We start from the raw sequence: 20749 nt of genomic DNA, 5'->3' as shown, positions 1-20749 counted from the left end.
CGGAACCGAAAAAACATTTGGTTGGGTCGGATTGGTGGGAGTATTCGGGTTGTTCGAAGGCGTGTTGGGAGTATCGGGGTTGTTGAACGGATCCATGAAAATTATGTGGAAGAAGGTTGAGAGTGTAGTGGAAGAGAGTGTAAAAATTATAGGAGAAAATGGTGAATTGTGGAAGTTAATTTGGTGTTTGATAGTGAAAATGGGGGTTTAATTTATATATTTTAAAAATCTAGCCGTTTGGCTTTATTCAAAAAATAGAAATTTAATTTTTTTTTATTATTAACGGTCATATTTTAATAGGGGGGCCCACATCTTTGCGTCATATTTTAGAGAACCTCAAACTTGGATACCATGATAATGATGAAAACCCATGAATAATTGTATACTTAGCAACTATAAATATAATATAATAAATATAATAATTCATAGAGTTAGACTATAAAGTTAAAAACTCCTAAAAATGTTAGAAGTCTATATAGGTTTGTGTTTTAAATTTTAGCCATGATGTATAGGCAATGACGGCTTTGATGGTGTATGGGGAGGACATCCGCACAAGACGCGTGATTTCGAAGGGCACGCGTTTTTTTTTTTTTAAATTCAATATATATACATTATTTTTTTTTAAATTCAATATATATACATTATTTTTTGTCCCGTTTAAATTTACAGTTTTGTCATTAGATTTGTTATTTTTCCCTCCCAGTCGAATTATGATTTTGCCCTGAATTCAAATTTATAATTTTGCCATTGTTTTTGGGTTTTTTTTCTATCAAATTACGTTTTCGTCCCCGGTGTAAAATTACAGTCATGCGCTTATTTTAGCTTTTTTTTTTTTTTACAAAACTATGGTAGTGTTTTGTTTTAATTGTTGACTCGGTTGAATTTTTATTCGTGTTAGGCGGCTGCCTGGCACACACTCATTTGTCCTTGTCCTGAAAATTACAATTTTGCCCCCATTTTTAAAATTATAGTATTTCCATCGTTTTAGTTTTTTTAGCAAAGTTTTAATTGGTTGACTTGATGTATTTTTTCTTCAGATCATGTTATGAGTAGTATTTTACAAGTAATCAAATATGAAAAAAAAATATTCGGCTTAATATCCTGGAACACGGGCGGGCAAGACTAATTGTGTACATAGACAATATGTTTTTCAACAAGCAATCAAACATTCTATATGACAATTAGCGTAGGTTCTTGTGAACAATAGGATAATTGGACAGTTTTGGGATCTTATTTACAATATTGCCACAAGCTTTTGTTTACCACGACGACACCCACCTGCTTATCTCCATGAAAACCTAGGTTCCTAACCGCCTTTGTTCAAATTAAAAGGAAGAGATAGAAAACGTGAGGAATAGAAAGAGATGGTTACCGAGACAAAGAGTTAGAGATGAGAAGGAGTTAAAAGGGAGGGGCCGAGGACGGTGGTTCCGTGGCGACGCTACGGCGGCAAACCACCAGGCGTGTGGATCGGTTATGTTCCCTATCTGAAGGTGTGGAAGAAACTGGTGGTGGTGGTTTATACACCCCAGCGACGGTGACGAGGTTAGACGGTGAATAGCTCACTGGTCCACTTCAAAACTTGTCAGGTTTGGGTTTAGTCTTAACGAGCTTGGGTCAGTTTCAGGTTGAACCCGCGAACCCGTTTAGCTAAACTGGTCAGGTTCGGGTCAACCCAGTTGGGTTGGCGGGTTGACCCATTTAACCCATTTATATTATATTTTATCTTTTAAAATATCTTTTATGTCATAAATTAAATTGGATGTGTATTTTATGCTATAAATATAACTTAAAAATGGAAGTTGACATAAATTTTTATGATTTAATGTAATTTTATTATATAAATTTGTGTTTTTTTTTGTAGTCGTGTTAATTTTAATATATTAATTTGCTGAAAAAAATAAAAAATAAAAAATCTGGGTTGAACGTGTCTGGTTCGGGTCAGTATGCGAGTATTCAGGTCGTGTTCGGGTTCATATGTATGGCATGATTTTCGGGTTCGAGTTCGTCTAAAATTTTCGGGTTCGGGTTAGGTTGAACCCGCCAACCCGCGAACACGACCCGTTTAGCACCCCTAGGCCTTAAATCTTCATAAATGGCCAAATATCAATTGCGGACAGGTATGAAGAGACTAACCGAACTCATGTATATGTTGCATATTTTTATATTTCTTGAAGTTAGTTTTATTACATTTTGGCAGCTTTTAGCAATCCTTCCATTGGATGTTATGCATACATTAGGTAATCTTACGACCAACATGAGTATCGGCTAAGTTTCTGTTTCATTTACTGGTCATGAAGAAGATGATGTGTAACATTAGAGGTTGCAAAATGGGCAAGTTGGATTGGGTTAGTTGTTGGGTCAGAATGGGTTTTGGTCATAATGGGTTTGGGTCAGGATAAGCTAGGCTGATAAAAAACTGGGCCAGGATAGGTATGGGTTAGAATGAGTTTAAGTCAGGATAGGTCACAATGTTTGTGATATAGCTCGATGCAATTTTATTCTAGATTATGTATTTGAAGGGAACTAAAGAACGCCTTTTGAAGGATGGCCTCCCCACACCACTTAACTAGAAAAAGAATTCCATATATACCTTGGAATTTGTGGCCACGGGTCATCTGAATTTTTTTTCTCATTTAATATTTTAGGTGAATATTACTGTGGATTGTTTTCATACTCATACTATTTCCATCCACCGTTTAAATTATGGGGTTATCAGGTTGTTATTATGATCTAAGACTATTGAGTTTAATTCTTATACCACTGCATAGAATGTAAGTTATTATATAATTTACTATTAACTATTGGTATCCTCTGCTTATGTAGCCATATACAACATTCCACTTCTAATCGCCTCTTTATTAGTACATCTATCAAATTATAAGATTGTTGTTTTTTATTGCATGTGATTCAGAATAACTAAGAGAAATACATTGGGTCAAATGATTGTCCTTTACTTTTCATTAACTCCTCCAAAGGTCGATTAGTTAATCACAAACTGAATGTCTGAATCCATGGGATTTGTATGTAAGTGCATCTATAATAATGCAAGTTGTTGTCGTATTTCAATATATTTTTTGTATTCATAACAGATTATGAATGGTTGCATTCTTTGGCAGGGTTTAAATGCTTCACCCGGTCAGCATCTTGGCTATTAACAATGAGGATATAGATGAGTTAGTCTCTTATTATTTTTTTAAACCAGTTTTCTTTAAGGCTTATTTATGTTGGTTAGATGATCTATGTTCAACTTTATATAAGTTGCAATAGTTAGAAGGATTTTGTTCTTGATCTGTCACCCAAAGTTATGATTCCTAGCATGGAGCAAAGAATCCGTTTTCTAAATGAGCAGGTTGTCTTTATTTCTACTCAAATTAGTTATATTTTAATTTTGAATTCGGACTCATCTTCATTATGTATGCCATTATAGGTCTCTACAAATATAATATAAAAGATATTATAAAATTAAATGGTAAAGCCTTTGTACATTGTTCAACCGTTGTTTACATAATTTAAATTGTCACGAGACGAGCTAGGCTCACTTTCTAACCGAGCCGAGCCGAGCCAAATTAACACTTTTCCAAAAAGATTAACTTGAGTTGTTTCCAAAAAGATTAACTTGAGTTGTTTTGCCTTTCAAAAAAAAACCAATAAAACCATCAAAGTTACAAGTTTACCCACCCTTTCATCCTGATAATGGGGGTATGTTGGTAATGTTTTCAAGGTTTAATAATGTAGTGGTCATTTATTTATAGTGGTGTACAAATGACTATGCATTTGTTTATGTGCCTGTGGTGCGTACCTCTTCTGGAAACCATACACCTGGTTGTGTATTGCCTTCAAGAACAGCAACAGCAAATGCAATAGTTGAATAACCAACTGATCTGAAAAGCATTCATGCAAAATACAATACCAGTCTTTTAATGAATTATCAAAGAAGTTGATCCTTTCGACACACTACACCAATTAGAATTATCAAAGAAGTAGATCCTTTCCGACTCATTTGGACACTTCACTTTACAATCACAAATAATTTTTGTGTACGTTTATTAAACAGAAAAGTCGTTTTCAAAAACAAATTGTACAACTCGTGTTTATTAAACAGAAAAGTTCATTATCAAAAACAAATCGAACAACCCATAAATATTTTGATTAATTAATATTCGAATAGTATAGTTTCTGGGGGATTTATTTCCTCAGAGGGGTGAAGCTTAATCTATTCTATGTTATATAATAGATAAAGTTTTTTATGCCATGTGTTAATCAATGAGACCACTTAATTTTCACTTTCTAGCTCATTGTATGACGTGGTAAACCCGCTAATTAATATGTTTCTATGTTGAAATTTTTTTTTCAATAAATTCAAGAAATGGGCATTCGTGATGCCATATATTTACACGAGATTCTATTATGTATAGGACGAGGATTTTCAAGGCTGTACTAAAGAATTATAGCCGCATTAATTGTTAATTAATTTGTATAATAAGTTTTAACTTCAGAAGTTTGAATGTCATTCTAAAAACTAAAATTTTAATTCAAGTTATTTGTTTAAGTTTGCAAATTTGAAGGTTGTGTCTATAACTTTCAAAAAAATTCACAAAAAAATTCAAGACTTTTACGGTCAATTTCAATCATTCAATCAATAAATACATACATATTCAATTGTTTTGTAAAATGTTTCAATCTACTTAAATAAAAGAAAACAATAATGTCACAGAATAGTAACCAAGTTTCAAAAGTGTTCTAATTAGGTCACTCGGATCGTTTTTGTCCCAATTAGATAACTTAACATTCAAATCAACTCATGTCCTTTTTTCTATAGGTCAAGAGAAAAATGAAAGATAAGATGTTGGGATCGGATTATTCTAATATATGAAATTATATTTATTAAAAATAAAAACACTTTAATTACATTAAAAATTAAAAAACAAGTTACATTTCACGTTATCACTCAAAGTTAGCATCAAATAAAAGAGAAAAAAGAAACAAAAATCAACATCATCATGGTTACTTATGAAATGGATGAAAAGACCCTTAATTTTAATGAAAAATGAATGTTGAGTGACCTGATTGAAACACTTTTGAAACTTGAGTGACCTAATTGGAACACTTTTAAAACTTGGTTACTATTCTACAAAGTTACCCCTTAAAAATACACGTTATTTATTTTCATATTAAGGTACCGTATTTATGATATTGTGCATTTGGAAATTTAAATTGCATTTTGGTTACTGTTTTATTGAATATTGCTGCATGTCTAACAATTTTTGAAGGTTTGTTGCAGAATTTTTTTTTCATGACTTGCATGAAGAAGTGATGACGACTGCTGGCTGCTCATGGCCATGGTCTATTAATAGGCGTTCAACAACTTAAGTCAGAAATCCCTTTAATTGAAATTTGAAAGGGCATTTCTATCCAAAACATCATATTCAGCCTTAAATGAGTTGATCAATGTCATTTCTTAGTTAGTGGAGCTTTTCTTAAGATAAGCTATATCATTAATTTAATATATTTTTATGTACGAATAACATTGAATTATTGAATATATATCCTCACAAATTTTATAAAAAAACCGTTTTAATAAAATTAATAAAATATTAATATCCTTAAAAAGAGAGCGACCCGTGGGTACCACGGGTTATAACCTAGTTGTGTACATAGACAATATGTTTTTCAACAAGCAATCAAACATTCTATATGACAATTAGCGTAGGTTCTTGTGAACAATAGGATAATTGGACAGTTTTGGGATCTTATTTACAATATTGCCACAAGCTTTTGTTTACCACGACGACACCCACCTGCTTATCTCCATGAAAACCTAGGTTCCTAACCGCCTTTGTTCAAATTAAAAGGAAGAGATAGAAAACGTGAGGAATAGAAAGAGATGGTTACCGAGACAAAGAGTTAGAGATGAGAAGGAGTTAAAAGGGAGGGGCCGAGGACGGTGGTTCCGTGGCGGCGCTACGGCGGCAACACCACCAGGCGCGTGGATCGGTTATGTTCCCTATCTGAAGGTGTGGAAGAAACTGGTGGTGGTGGTTTATACACCCCAGCGACGGTGACGAGGTTAGACGGTGAATAGCTCACTGGTCCACTTCAAAACAATCTCCGACGTCTACAACAAACATCATCAATAAATTCTATGGCTGCAAGGGGGTTGTTGAGGGTGTTTCACCATCTAGCCGCCGCCTCCAACAATGGCGGCTAGGGTTCCGGCGACGTCTCGGCCAATCTCCTGCGAGTCGTTTTCGCCATGCATGTTCAGATCGGCGACATCCGACCACCTAAATGACATCTTAGTTATACATTTAGACAAGGATACGAACGAGCGAGAAGAAATTTTAATTTGTAAAGAAATCTTCCATATATAAACCAACTATAAATTGTTGTGTTGGTGTAAAGATAAGTAATTGTACCACTATAAGGGTTCAAATGAGAACAATTTTTTTGTAAGAATAAAAAATAACAAATTTCAACCAATAAGAATCCTTCATTTTACTTCATTTAATTTTTGTATTTAATATTAGTGTAAGGGTATATTGGTAAACTTAGATAGATCATTAATTGTTAGTCTTCCTTTTTAATATCTAGTAAATTAAATTTGTAACTTATTTTCAAAAAATATTTTTTTTTCAAAGAAGAAAAACAATTAATTTAAAGTGTAGGATAAATTACGAGGTGTGTAGGATGAATTACGAGTTGTGTAGGATAAATTTCAATATATGTAGGATAAATTTTCAAAACGTGTAGGATAAATTTTGATGTGTATAGGCAAAAAATTTAGTGTGAATGACAATAATCTTTATGACTAATTAATTAGTCAAAGATAATAATAAATGAGATGTAAGAAATACTATTTAATGTTTTACAATTCTACCCTTTGTTCTTTTTCTTCTCAATTTAATTTTCTTCTCAAATGAACCTCCCCTATCACTATATGTGTACATATCGTCTTTAGGGAAGAAGGGATGAGTATAATTTGAACTATTCACATATGGGTGACAAGAAATATTCCAGGTTTGATTGTGTGTGGATGAAGGCAGAGGTTGCTTGTGGTTTCAAGAAACAGTCAAAAGAAAAAAGTAAATTGCAGGGTGTGTTTGTAAAAGGATTATGAATCCTTAATTGCAATTAGAAAATGACAGCTATTTTAATGAACCAAAAGGTATTCATCAACTTTCAATATTTATAACATTTAGTTTAGAAAGTTTTATTCCAAAAAATGAAATGTGCTATAATTTAATAATAACCGTTCAAATAAAATTTAGCGTGGTGCAAAAAAAAATATATTAGTGGAGTGCCGCTTCACGGTTCGGTTTTAACGCGTCGCATAACCGAACCATCATTATTGATTATGGTTCAATTTTGTAGGTTTTGGTTTGGCTAAATGGGTTTATCTTGTCTCTAGGTAACAATATGAAAGTTCTCCTGTTTGTAAAGCATGTAAGACGCCGCTATAAAACTCGTTGAAACGTGCAGGGTAACCTAAAGCAATTAAAGTAGGATCTTAGGAACATAATTAACACGGTTTTACAACCCCCGCCCCACAACGCGGGGGTTGAACACTAGTTCTCTACAACTAGAGTATTCACAAGTTACTATCTCAGAAGTGGTGCACTACTATGAAACACACTAGTCAAAGTCATATCGTCTTCAATGGACGAGTTATGTTATATAATAATATTAAATTAAAAGTTAAATGTCATTTTAGTCTCTTTGGTTTGGGTCATTTTGCCAGTTTAGTTTAAAGGTTTTATTTTTCGCCTGTGGGTCGAAAAAGGTTTCACCGTTGCCATTTTAGTCCACTAGGTTAACTTCATTCATTATTTTTGTTAATGAGAAGGGTGATTCGGTCATTTTATATAGTCGAATTGTCCTTCTAGTTAATAGAATTACATATAAAATGACTGAATTGCTCTTCTTGTTAACAGAAAAAATAGATGAAGTTAACCCAGTTGACTAAAATGGCAACGATGAAACCTTTTTGAACATATAAAAAAATAAAATATTTAAACTAAACTGTCGAAATAACACAAACCACAGACTAAAATAACATTTAACTCTAAAATAATAAATACAAACTAGGCTGGTACAAGCCTATAAGGGCTGAGACTTAAAAAATAGGTGGGCTAGCTCAAGCCTATAAGGATTAACAGGGCCCGTCACACTTTTAGAAACGCATAAGTGTGTATGACAGCCAGGCTTAAAATATTCCTATTTAAATGTATTTCTCGTCTTTAAAAAATATTTGTCTTCAAATTTTGTTTAATCTGTATTTAGAGTAGCATTTCAATCAAAATCTTTTGAGTTAAATGCTTGGTTAGTCCTTGTGGTTTGTCATTTTTGCAGACTTTGTTTTGAGGCTTCACTAATTATATAGGTGATCTAAATGATTGTAATTTTAAACTCGAGTGATCCCTATCACTGACATTTGTTAGATTTTTCAGTTAACTCAACCCATATGCTTATCACATTAGGGTATTTTAATCATTTCAATATTGCTTCTTATTTTATAGGGTAAATTACACTTTTCATCATTTATGTTTGTATCGGATTGCAATATATGACCATTTAATTTTAATAATTACAGTGACAGTCTTTTTTGTTGTAAAACTCATTACATCCTACGTCGTTTAGCACTAACCAGGTTAAATTTATCAGTTTAGTCTGATCATGTGCAAGGCACATGAGGGCATTTTAGACATTTTACCTATTTACTTACAAAAGAAAACTAAATTTAAAAAGATAAAAAAAAAAAAAAAAACTAAATTACCCTATCTCTCTCATCCAGCACCACCTTCACTCACCACCACCCACCACCAACAATAACTCACTACCAGATCTAAGCCTCTCACCTCCAACATCACCCTATTTCTTTCTCAATTAATCTCACAAGCCCTTAATATTCAGACCTCAATCAACCCAAATTAGTCACTCCATACCCAAAAAGAGAGAAAAAAGCTTATGTGAATTAAACCTTGTATGGGAACTGTTAAGCAAAAGCATAAGTAGGTCTTCTTGCTATGTTTTACGATTTCTATCGTAGCAAGATAACAACATGAATTGAAGTGTATGCATAGAAGCGAGTGATGTCAGATCTAAGGTGTAATGTCAAAGTGGGGTTCGACTTTTTAGATCTGAAACGACCATAACAAATTTGTCTCCTTTTCCGGTGGATCTAAGTTGAGGGAAGATGGTGGTGATGCTTGTGGTTGCCGGAGGTTGGGTGGTGGTGATGGTAGTCGGAAGGTGGTGGTTGTTGGCTGTCTGTTGCTGCTGGTGGTGGCTTGTGGAGAAAAGCTAGAGTTCTGGGAGTGGTGGTTGGCGACAAGGCGTTTAGGTGGTCACTATAACACCCCGAAAACGGGTTCGGTTTACCAGATCTACTAGTTCCCCTGCTGTTGCTTCCCAATCTTCTGACCCTATCTCTGTTGATAGTGGTAATGAAGATGATGCTAACATCATTGCTTCCGTGATTGGTGTGAAGCCAGTTAAGAAGGAAGCTCTGAAGGTTTCAAATGAGGCAGTCGTGGCCCCAGACCAAGTAGGTAGCTGCTGTTTTGAAGAAGCTAAAGGAAACCAAGAGGGTTGTTCCTAAAAATTCTGTTCCTGTTATTAATGATGGTAAGAAGTTGAAAACACTTTTGAAGAAGAAGCAAAAGGGTGGTGCTTCTAAGATTGTTTCCCCTGGGAGGGGTGTTTCTGTGGTTGATGATGAGGAAGTTGCTTCCTCGAAGGTGGTTGAGAAGAAAAAAAGAGAAGGTTGAGGAAAAAGATGAGAATGTTGGGGAGAAGGTTTCAAAGGAGAAAACAGAGGTGGTTAAAGGGAAGGGGCCCGTAAGGGCTAACTATGAAGATTATGCTTACCGAACTCTAGCGGATGCTGCCCGACTTGTTACTTCCCTTCCCGTCTGCATTGAACGTTGGGCAGTTGCTGTCAGTAAGGTTGACGATGTCACTGCCTCTTTGGGGAAGAAAGAAGTAGAACTTAAGACCTCTTAGAAGGACTTGGTAGCTTTTCAACTAAAGGTAACTGAGCTTGAGGGTCAACTGCTCGCTTCCCAGACCAAAATGAACTGTGCTTGGATTGTTTGTGTTTGCATAAAGTATAAGTGTGAATGTGTAATTTGATAATGTAAACATATTGCACCCAAAAATGTAAAACGTAAAGAGGGCGTTCGAGTATACTCACGGTTTTGCAAAGCTTTCTTTTGTTAATCCCGCAAGTTGAAGAGTTGGAGATTGGAAACACCGTGGTCACCCTACATGGGGTAAAGGAAGGTGTGTGAGTATTCGGAGTTTTGACGAAGGATTCAGATTGGAATTTAAATTACAAAAAGTATGTATTCATAAAACATATCTTGTCTAAGTACTCGTTTTGACACTAAGTTTGTATGTGATTTCATGGGTCCTAATTTGCCCATTAGAATCGAAAACGAGGAACTTAGAACAACAGATAAAATAACCTAAATCATGACACATAATCATAACCGATTAGCATCATGAATTCGACTATGTATATACATATATATATATATATATACATACATATATTTTATATAGTAAACCTAAAACTAAGTCTATCATGAATGTCATAAATGTCATATAAGTCAAGCATGGAGGTAAATTTAACCTCATTGTATGAATTCACCAATGTACAAATCATCACAAGGATGATTCGGATGGTCATGAATGAAAAAGAAAATTACAACTATCTAACATTTCATCAAGTAGCCAAGTAAGATCAACCCGGTTATTTCGTACCCATCATGGAAAATGCTGGAGTTGCAGCGGGGTTGTGTTACTTTAGGACTAGTAAGCTACTTGGAATAGCAAGATAAAACATCAAGTGAGGTGGTGGAACAAGTTAGGATAGCCATGGCCTCCAAGTTCACACTTTCACGAAAACACAAGTCTTGCCATATGGACTATGGTAGACTTGGATGGTTTCAACACTTGTGGGTGTTTAAACCCTATCAAAACAAAAAGTTTGGAGGGTGTTTGCACCTCTAAACTCGTAAGAATCAACCATACACAAGCTCACTAACCATAGACTTGATTAGAAGCAAGGTAGGTACAAGATTGCAAAAGAAATCATAAGTTTTATAAAGTTAACAAGATAATCTTCCAAAACAGAAGGTTTGGACCTCAAAATGGTGATGTTCCACCTTAGTTTACCATGGTAAACTTGTGAATACACTCCTACAGGTGTTCCAAGCTTTGTAATGAAAGAACAGATGAAGAAAAGTGAAGAAAGTGCTTACTTTTGCACTTAGAATAATCTGTGTTTTCTGATGTTTGCAACTGATTTGAGGGAGTTTTGAGAGTGTAGATGAGTTTGGAAAGTGAAAATGGGTGATAGGAAGCTTGTTTATGTAGTGGTTGGTTAGAGTTTAGTGTTTAATGAAAATTAAAGGTGACTGGGGAGTAAAAAGGTGTTAGAAATTTGGCCAACCCGAAGCCAGGAAACAACTTACTGCCGATTAAGGGCCTTGGCGGCACACGAAGAGAAGAGGGGATGAGGCTCGCATAGCGCGGCGCTACTGAAGTCCGGAACTTTGTTTTTCTTTCATTTTAGCCCCTAAACTTTGATATTATTATTATTATTTTATGCCATAATTTCCATGTTTAGCGGGTTTTTAAGTATGAAACATGTACTTAATTATAATTCTAGTATCGTGAATGCACGTATAAGTGTTGCACATATAATGAGTATCAAAACATGTATTTAATTGACTGATTGCATGTACAACAAATAAGTATAAAGAATGAATTTCATTATGATCAATTCTCGGGCTACAAGGCTGGAAATGAAATACAATTACAAAGAGAATAAAAGTTCCAAAAATAGAAATACAAGCAAACTTTCTAAATAAGGAAAGTTCCAAAAAGCGAGGCGTTACAAATTTACACTTATTTTTTTATTATGTTTTGTTAAAGAAATATTCAAAATAGACTTATTTCGTTATTTTTAATTTCCAAGACAAAACAAAATCCAAGATGAACAAAGGAAGCAAATCTGGGCGAAAAGCTGAAGAAAATGAGAAAGACTATCCAGACACACCCCATACCTCGCCAGACACGTCCCATGGCTCAGATGCGGACATTGTCAGATACCTCCAGAAAACCAAAGAGCAAAGCCTAGATACCAGACACGACACTAGATGACAAAAGTTGACTTATGGAAGATTTGGAGGATCAAGGGGACCCACTGAGTTGACCACAACCCGTGCATGGCAAACACCCCATGTGGCTCACGAACAGGTTGTAGCAGGTCACTTGGCCAGGCACGACCCCTGCTATCCAGGTACACCCCTTGTCTTGAGCCCAGCCAACCTATTAATAGAGGTCAATTCCACCATTTTCAAGTGCTCAATTCTTCTCCTCTCCTCTCTTCTCCACAACACATTTCTCTTCTACCCACTATCTCTAATCATTATAATCATTAAAAAAAATTCAAAAATCATTAATGTAATCAAGCTTTTGATGCTTAATATAATCTTTTCAAATTTGGTGAAAACTAGTTTCATGGCTACTCTTGGCTAGATTCTTAAGGGTGTTTGGGGGGAAACTTACCCCCTTAATGAAGAGTTAACTAAGGAAGATCATGAGTGGACAAGGTGTGTGTGTGTGTGTGTGTTAATGACTTTGGTTAATCAATAGTTTATTGAAAGTGAGTGAAATCTTAGTGTCACCATTGACTTGGGTCATTAGTATTTCAGATTAACCCTTAAAATCTATAAATAATCTTGTGGTGCCATTGACTTGGGTCGGTCATATTTTCTATGTCTATGTAGAGTCAAAACATGTTGTATCCTTAGACGACTGATCGGAGTGTCGCGTTCCGGTCAAAGATAATATTTATAAGCCTAAATTACCCTTAACAAATAGTTAGTGGTGGTAAGGGGTCGAACCACGAAGAGTATGTGGTTTATGTGTGGATTCGATTGAATTAGAACAATTGTCACAGATTATGAAGCTTGCCAGATATTTTTGTGGTTTTGTTAATTGAAAAATGTGAAATTGAACTAATAGAATTGATTTAATTAATTAACGACTAATGATTAACGATTGAAAGAAAATTGATTACTAAACAATAATAAGAAAAAGGGTTCATACCCGGTTTCAGTAATTGCCAACCTAGGGTTTCTACAAGTTTTTAGATTCAACTCAATTGCGTACGATTAGCGGATTTAGTGTACTGTGACTTAGGTGCCAATAACTATCAACGTTTCGAAAAACGGACAAGAATGCACTTTGTAATAAACACAAGTAAAACCTAACCACGACAATGCATAACTACACATAACCATTTCGTAAAGTCATAACTTTTAGCATCGTTCGACAATTTACGAATACGAAACAAATGTAAACTGTTGTCAATGGTTTCAAAAATCAAACACAAATTGTCACAAAGTTGAAACAAGAACAGTTCGAAACCCTAAATTTAACAACTACCTACACCGGGGTGAAACCAAGGTGTTTAGCCGCTCATGGTTGAAGAAGCTTGAACACCGGATGCTTGGAACTTGAATGGAGTCATCTCGAAGCTTGAACAATGGAGAATTAATGGATGATGAAGGTTTGGTGAAGGATGATGGTGGAAGGATTGATGGTATGGAGAATTAGGGTTGTGGATGATTGATGATGATCTTGATGATGATTCGGATGATATGTGTTGTGTTAGATCGATTAGAGGTGAATGATGGATGGTTTTAGGCTCCAACGTCAAGATTCAAACTCCAAGTAAAGTGTAACTTACGAGTTAATGCCAAAAAGACCAATGGGAATCGTTTTAATCACCTAATTCAAGAACTTCAGCGTTTAGGGAATCCGGGACCCGTCGCCGACGGCCCTGACCCCGTCGGCGACGACCTCTCAAAAATCGATTTTCTGCCGACGGCTTGATCGGCTGGATACAAGTTTGTTTGGCCGACGGGTGTTTCTAGAGCCCGTCCAGGACGGCCTCTAGCCCGTCGGCGACGGCCTCTTCATCACCAACTTCTCATTTTTCACTCCCCGCACTCCCGGTTGATCCGTACTGCGTCCCAGTGCTCCGGTTTTCCACCCGATGACTCGTAAAGCTCCCGAAAAGCTCCTTAAACTCCATCAAACCTGCAAAACACATTTTTGATTAAAAGTAGGCTATCCGAAATTAAAACTTATGTAAAAACATCAAGTTATGCAATAACAAACACTGGTTTTCAACCACGTATCAACGACCTCGGCATTGAAGACTCGGTACTAAAATAGTTGTATCCTTAGACGATCTCGGTATCTTACCATCTCTATATTAAGCCAAAAAATAAGAACTTTTTCCCTCTTAATTTATAAATATACCCCTAAAATAAGGGTAAATTGGTCTTTTAAACAATAATTATATTTTAGGCCCCATCTTATTACACTTAAATCCCTGAGTTTTAACACAATTATGGGTAATTAATTACACTTTTCCCACTTCACAACAAACTTATAATTCTTTTACGTATTCTTGTCATATCTTATAAACTATAATGTTTTAAAAAAATCCAAAAGTACCGTGACGACCTATTCATTTTTGTCGATGTTTTGATAGTTGTCTTGGTCAGTATTGACGCGTGGATTAAAAGGTACAAGTAGATGATGCCTTAGTGTACAATAATTAATGACCAACGTACTTAGTCATTATCCCATAATGTTTAATAGCTACAAAATGTCAAGTGATTAAATACCGTCAATTTAATCATCTCATCTAGACTACACTTTAATCACTCATCTTTAACAAAATTGTAGATAATTATATTTTAGGCCCCATCTTATTACACTTAAATCCCTGAGTTTTAACACAATTATGGGTAATTAGTTACAGTTTTCCCACTTTACAACAAACTTATAATTCTTTTACATATTCTTGTCATATCTTATAAACTATAATGTTTAAAAAAATCCAAAAGTACTGTGACGATCTATTCATTTTTGTCGATGTTTCGATAGTTGTCTTGGTCAGTATTGACACGTGGATTAAAAGGTACAAGTATATGATGCCTTAGTGTACATGTAATTATAGCCCAACATACTTAGTCATTATCCCATAATGTTTAATAGCTACAAAATGTCAAGTGATTAAATACCGTCAATTTAATCATCTCATCTAGACTACACTTTAATCACTCATCTTTAACAAAATTGTAGATAATTAGTTAGTAATTATACTTATCCCCTTATAAAAAATTAACTCCCCCCCCGATTTTTAAAAGGTCATAACTTTTTGGTACGCTGATTTTTTTTTTCAAATTACACCATATACATGAATATTTTATTCTATTTAATTTGTCACTCCCCAACCGATGGCGGAATCATCGGGGCATGGCACTGAGCGAAACAGATTGTCCAGAAGTTTCCCTAACAATTATCATCACTATTCAGTTTAAATAACACGTCCCATACCGTGTCTCAAATAACAAACAAATTATTACAGATAACAACCAGTCAAATACTCTGTTCCCACAACTCAGGTTTTTAAATAAAACAAATAAATATTGTTCAAGTGCTCCTAAAGACCCAACCTGACAAGATCTACAGACAACTATGCTCTAGTTGCTTTTTCCTGACAGACAACTATTTGTTGGGGGCCTCTAGAGCTTTATTCTAGCCTCACTTTCCTAGCAAGCAAACATCTTAAACACATGTCACATACGTTAAAATAAAGTCAATACATATAATGTAAAGGTGAGCATACAAGTTTGGTAATAGCATATAGAGTTCGAAATAGTTTACGAATAACCAGCACGTACACAGAGGAAAACGAAGCATGTTAATTATCGACATGGATCTATCGATACCAGTGACTGCGGGTTGACCGTCCGAGATGGTTCGCAATACATGATTACCACCGTAATCCATGCAAGTAATTGTCCTTAACAACCCCCGTGTGAACGGGTGCTGAGTCCAAACTATAGTACTACGTCGTTAAGGCAGGTAGACAGCATTCCACGTGTAAACACAATCAACAAGCATTCATTTAGTCACGTAATACATGCATATTGGTTAGCGTTCAAATAGTTTGAGTAGTGTGATCGATTGTGTTTTGATATAAGTAACGTATGTAACACCCAAAATTGCTAAAAGCAAAAAGGGATCGAGTATACTCACAGCGATTGATTTGATGGATTGAAGGGAGCGCTTGAGAGTAGGGTTAGCCTAAATAGTTCGATAGCATAACGATGAATAACATTCTACGTGTTACAGGTTAACAAGTGATGATGGGTCGAACAGCCTGGTCGATCGAACAGTAGGTTCGATCGAACGGGTTGTTCGTTCGGCTAGACAGTCCGTTCGGACAGTCTGTTCGATCGGCCGGTAGGCTCGATCGGCTGGACTGTTCGAGTGGATTGTTTCTTCCTTTGAGTAAGATGTGTTTGTGTGTGAGGATTTGAACTTTTGAAGTTTTTGTTGTAGTATTTGAGAACATTGAAGTATTCTTACCTTTCAGGTCGATCGATCGAACGTTCTGTTCGATCGGTCGGCTTAACCGATCGATTAGGAACTTCAGTATTAGTCCTCAGCAGGATGTCACTCAATCGAACAGCCTACTCGATCGAATAGCATACTCGATCGAACAACATGTTCGATCGGGTGGCATTCTTATACGTTAAATGAATTGAAAATCGACTAAGTGTTGAAGCATAGTATCTCATGATCCGAGGAGTAATGTTGACGAACAGCTGTTCGATCGAACAATACCTCGTTCAATACCATACTTCATGAAATTGTTAAGTGTAGGGCCATATGCTAGCCGAGCGACTGCCTTGGTCGATCGGCTGGCATGTCCGATCGGTTGGGCTGTTCGTTCGAATAGCCTAACCGTTGGGCCAGTATCCTGACCTGGTCGGCCTGTTCATCTAACACTTGGCTGTTCTGATTATTTGACGTTATATCGAGGTAGTTTGATAATGAGTTTAACCAGGGAACCTTCGTTCTTACTTGTTTCTCTTGCTCGGACAGGAATCACCCAAATTCGGCCAGTGAACGGTTCGGAATGGCAGTTTAACGTTTAACCCGAAGTTGGTGAACCTCGTAGTTAGAACCCGAATCTTGAACCACACAACCATCGGAATGATTAGTGAGTTAGCTTAAGCTCCGTTTCTACCGGTTTGAAGGCATTGAGTGTAAAAGAGTTGAAAGAAAGTTGGAAATCCTTCTTTCAATCCTTTACATCATGTAAATGTTTAGATCTTAGCTTTTTTATGTGGAAATCGGTTAGATCCGAGCTATTCATGGTGGATTGAGGCCAAAATATGATGTTCTTGAAGAACACCATGATGACATCATCCAAGAATGCTTAGATCTTGGTGATTTCACGGCTAGAAATCAAGATTTGAAAGATAGAAAGGTGTAGGAGCATGTTTTGATCAAGAAAGTACAAGATTTAGGACGAAAACTTACCGGAATCAGAAGAAATCTGAGAAAAGAAGAGGAGCACGAGTTGGTCGGTCAGAGCTTTCCAAAAGTGGTAAAGAGTGACAATGACAGCCCTATTTATAGGCTCCAAAAGAGGAAAGGGCTGGCCGATCGGCCAGGCTCCCCCGATCGGACAACCTGCTCGATCGAACAGTCTGTTCGATCGGCTGGGCTGTTCGATCGACTGACAGCCTGATCGATTAGCAGTCTGGTTCGAGGGTTCGGTGCGACGATTTCTGATATTTCGATTTCGATTGAAGACGATACGAGTACGATAGAGTTCCCTATTCAAATTACTTTTAATCCCAACCACTATATCTTACATACAATCATCTATACTTCACCCTATTCTTTCGTTGCCATTCGTCATAATTCGATTTTGATTGCATTCGATTTGAGCTTCGAGTTTCGATTCAAGTTTCGATTGATTCGATTGAATTCCACACAAAACATAAAGTAAGCACGCACAGGTAACACATAAGGCACACGCACACGCAAAACAACAACCAAAGTTCACGTAATTCGAGATTCGAGTTCGATGATAGTTAGATCGGTTTGATTACTGATTAGTTAACTTTATCGCATTGTTACTTCCTACCATTCACAGTCGTAAGTTGGTTCGCGTCGATCAAACATTCGATTACTTCGATTCCTTCTTGAGTACAACACTTACTCCACATAATACAAATAAAACATAAAATAGACTATTTACAGTCAAAGTTGACTTGGACTTTGACTTTGACTTTGACATTCGAAAACACGGGGTGTTACAGCCTCCCCTTGTTTAGGGAAAGGCTCGAAGCTGCACAGCACCGTGAATTACCATTTTGACGCTTCAATAGGGATGCGCGAGCGCCTGAGTTGCTTGGTTTAACGATCCATGATTTCTACAGGCTTTTCTACAAAGTGTAGCGTTTCGTTGACCTGAAGATCGTCGAGAGGCACAATCAGATCATGGTCAGCTAGGCATTTTCGGAGGTTTGACACATGGAAAGTTGGGTGGACGTTACTGAGTTCCTCCGGTAGTTCGAGTTTGTAGGCGACTTTTCCGATCCTTTTCAGAATCTTAAAAGGTCCAACATATCGAGGCGCTAGTTTCCATTTCTTGCCGAATCTGACTACACCCTTCCAAGGTGATACTTTTAGGAGCACGTAGTCGCCAACGTCAAATTCAAGGGGCTTGCGTCTTCTATCAGCATAACTTTTCTGTCTATCCCTGGCCTTTGCCAAGTTGTCTCGAATCTGGAGGATTTTGTCAGTCGTTTCTTGTAGCAGCTCGGGACCGGTTAATTGCGAATGACCGATCTCGTGCCACACAATAGGCGAACGACATCTTCTTCCATATAAAGCCTCGAATGGTGCCATTTGTATGCTGGCATGATAGCTGTTGTTGTACGAGAATTCGACTAACGGTAGGTATTTGTTCCAACTACCCCCGAAGTCTATGACACATGCGCGGAGCATGTCTTCAAGAGTACGGATCGTTCTTTCAGTCTGTCTGTCAGTTTGAGGGTGGAATGCATTACTCAGGTTAAGCGACATCCCAAGGGCCGCTTGAAACGTTTCCCACAATCGCGAAGTAAACCGAGCATTACGGTCTGAAATGATGTCACGAGGCGTACCATGATTAAAAATGATCTCGTCGGTGTAGATTCGGGCTAGTCGTTCTACCTTGTAGTCTTCCCGTATTGGCAAAAAATGGGTTGATTTGGTCAGTCGGTTAACTCTGACCCAAATGCTGTCGTAACCTGATGGCGTGGGCGGAAGTTTGGTTATGAAATCCATAGCTATACTCTCCCATTTCCATATGGGGATTGGGGGTTGTTCGAGTAAGCCGGAAGGTCGTTGATGTTCAGCCTTAACTCTCGCACAAGTTTGGCAACTTCCAACATAGAGGGCGATATCCCGTTTCATACCCGGCCACCAGTACTTGTAACGAAGATCCTGGTACATTTTATCGGCACCGGGGTGAATAGAGTATCGGGATTTGTGGGCTTCGTTCATTATAATCTTTCGCAAATCGGTCCGCTTAGGGATCCAAATTCGGTCCAGATAATAGAAAATCCCATCTGCTTTGCTTACAAGCTGAGCTCCATCGTGATAGATTCTCTCCTTCTTCAAAGTGCGTTCATTAAAACAAGCATGCTGGGCTTCGCGGATGAGAGCTTCGAGATTGTGCTGGGCTTGGGTATTGCGAATGCTGAGCAAATAACTCCGTCTGCTGAGTGCGTCGGCTACAACATTTGCCTTGCCCGGGTGATAACGAATCTCACAGTCGTAATCGTTAAGAAGTTCTACCCATCGGTGTTGACGCATGGTAAGTTCTTTCTGATTAAAGATATGTTGTAAACTCCTGTGATCGGTGAAGATCGTACACTTGGTACTATACAGGTAGTGTCGCCATATCTTCAATGCAAAAACAACTGCGCCTAGCTCGAGATCGTGGGTTGTATAGTTCTTCTCGTGGATTTTGAGCTGACGAGATGCGTACGCTATAACCTTGTCCCGTTGCATGAGAACATAGCCAAGACCAAGGTTGGAAGCATCACAATAGACATTGAAATCGTCGTTTCCGTCCGGCAAAGTGAGAACAGGAGCATTGCAGAGCTTGCGCTTAAGGGTTTGGAAGGCAGACTCTTGTTCAGTTCCCCAAACAAAAGACCTGTCTTTATGGGTAAGAGCGGTAAGCGGCACAACGATCTTAGAGAATCCTTCGATAAATCGTCAATAATAGCCCGCTAATCCAAGAAATGATCGGACTTCGGACGGGTTCTTAGGCGTAATCCAACTTTTAACTGCTTCAATCTTCGCGGGATCGACATGAATACCCTGGCTATTCACGATGTGACCCAGAAACTGAACCTCCTCCAACCAGAATTCGCACTTGGAGAACTTGGCGTAGAGTTGGTTCCCCTGGAGTAACTCGAGAACCAAACGTAGATGTTGCGCGTGTTCGGCTTTCGACTTGGAATAAATCAGGACATCGTCGATGAACACGATGACGAAACGGTCAAGATAAGGTTTACACACGCGATTCATCAGATCCATGAATACCGCGGGCGCGTTGGTTAGACCAAAAGGCATAACAACGAATTCGTAATGGCCGTATCGAGTGCGAAAAGCGGTTTTGGGTATATCTTCCTCTTGTATGCGTAACTGATGATATCCTGAGCGTAAATCGATCTTCGAGAAACACGATGCACCTTGTAGCTGATCAAACAAATCATCGATTCGAAGTAGAGGATAGCGGTTCTTGATGGTCAGCTTATTCAATTCTCGGTAATCGATACACATCCTGAACGACCCA

The 20749-nt window shown here is 37.3% G+C and overlaps 1 long non-coding RNA gene across 1 annotated transcript; it reads left to right on the top strand.

Annotated features, from left to right (window-relative positions):
• The first annotated feature begins 1155 nt into the window (after positions 1-1155).
• LOC110897962 lies at positions 1156-3374 on the top strand. The gene is made up of 2 exons (XR_004877107.1): positions 1156-3027; positions 3120-3374. It is a non-coding gene; the product is annotated as an uncharacterized LOC110897962 (long non-coding RNA).
• The last annotated feature ends 17375 nt before the right edge of the window (positions 3375-20749 follow it).

Source organism: Helianthus annuus, chromosome 13, assembly GCF_002127325.2.
Source record: "Helianthus annuus cultivar XRQ/B chromosome 13, HanXRQr2.0-SUNRISE, whole genome shotgun sequence".
NCBI lineage: Eukaryota > Viridiplantae > Streptophyta > Magnoliopsida > Asterales > Asteraceae > Helianthus > Helianthus annuus.
The sequence above is the reverse complement of the archived record's forward strand: the minus strand, read 5'-3'. Positions and strand labels throughout refer to the sequence as shown.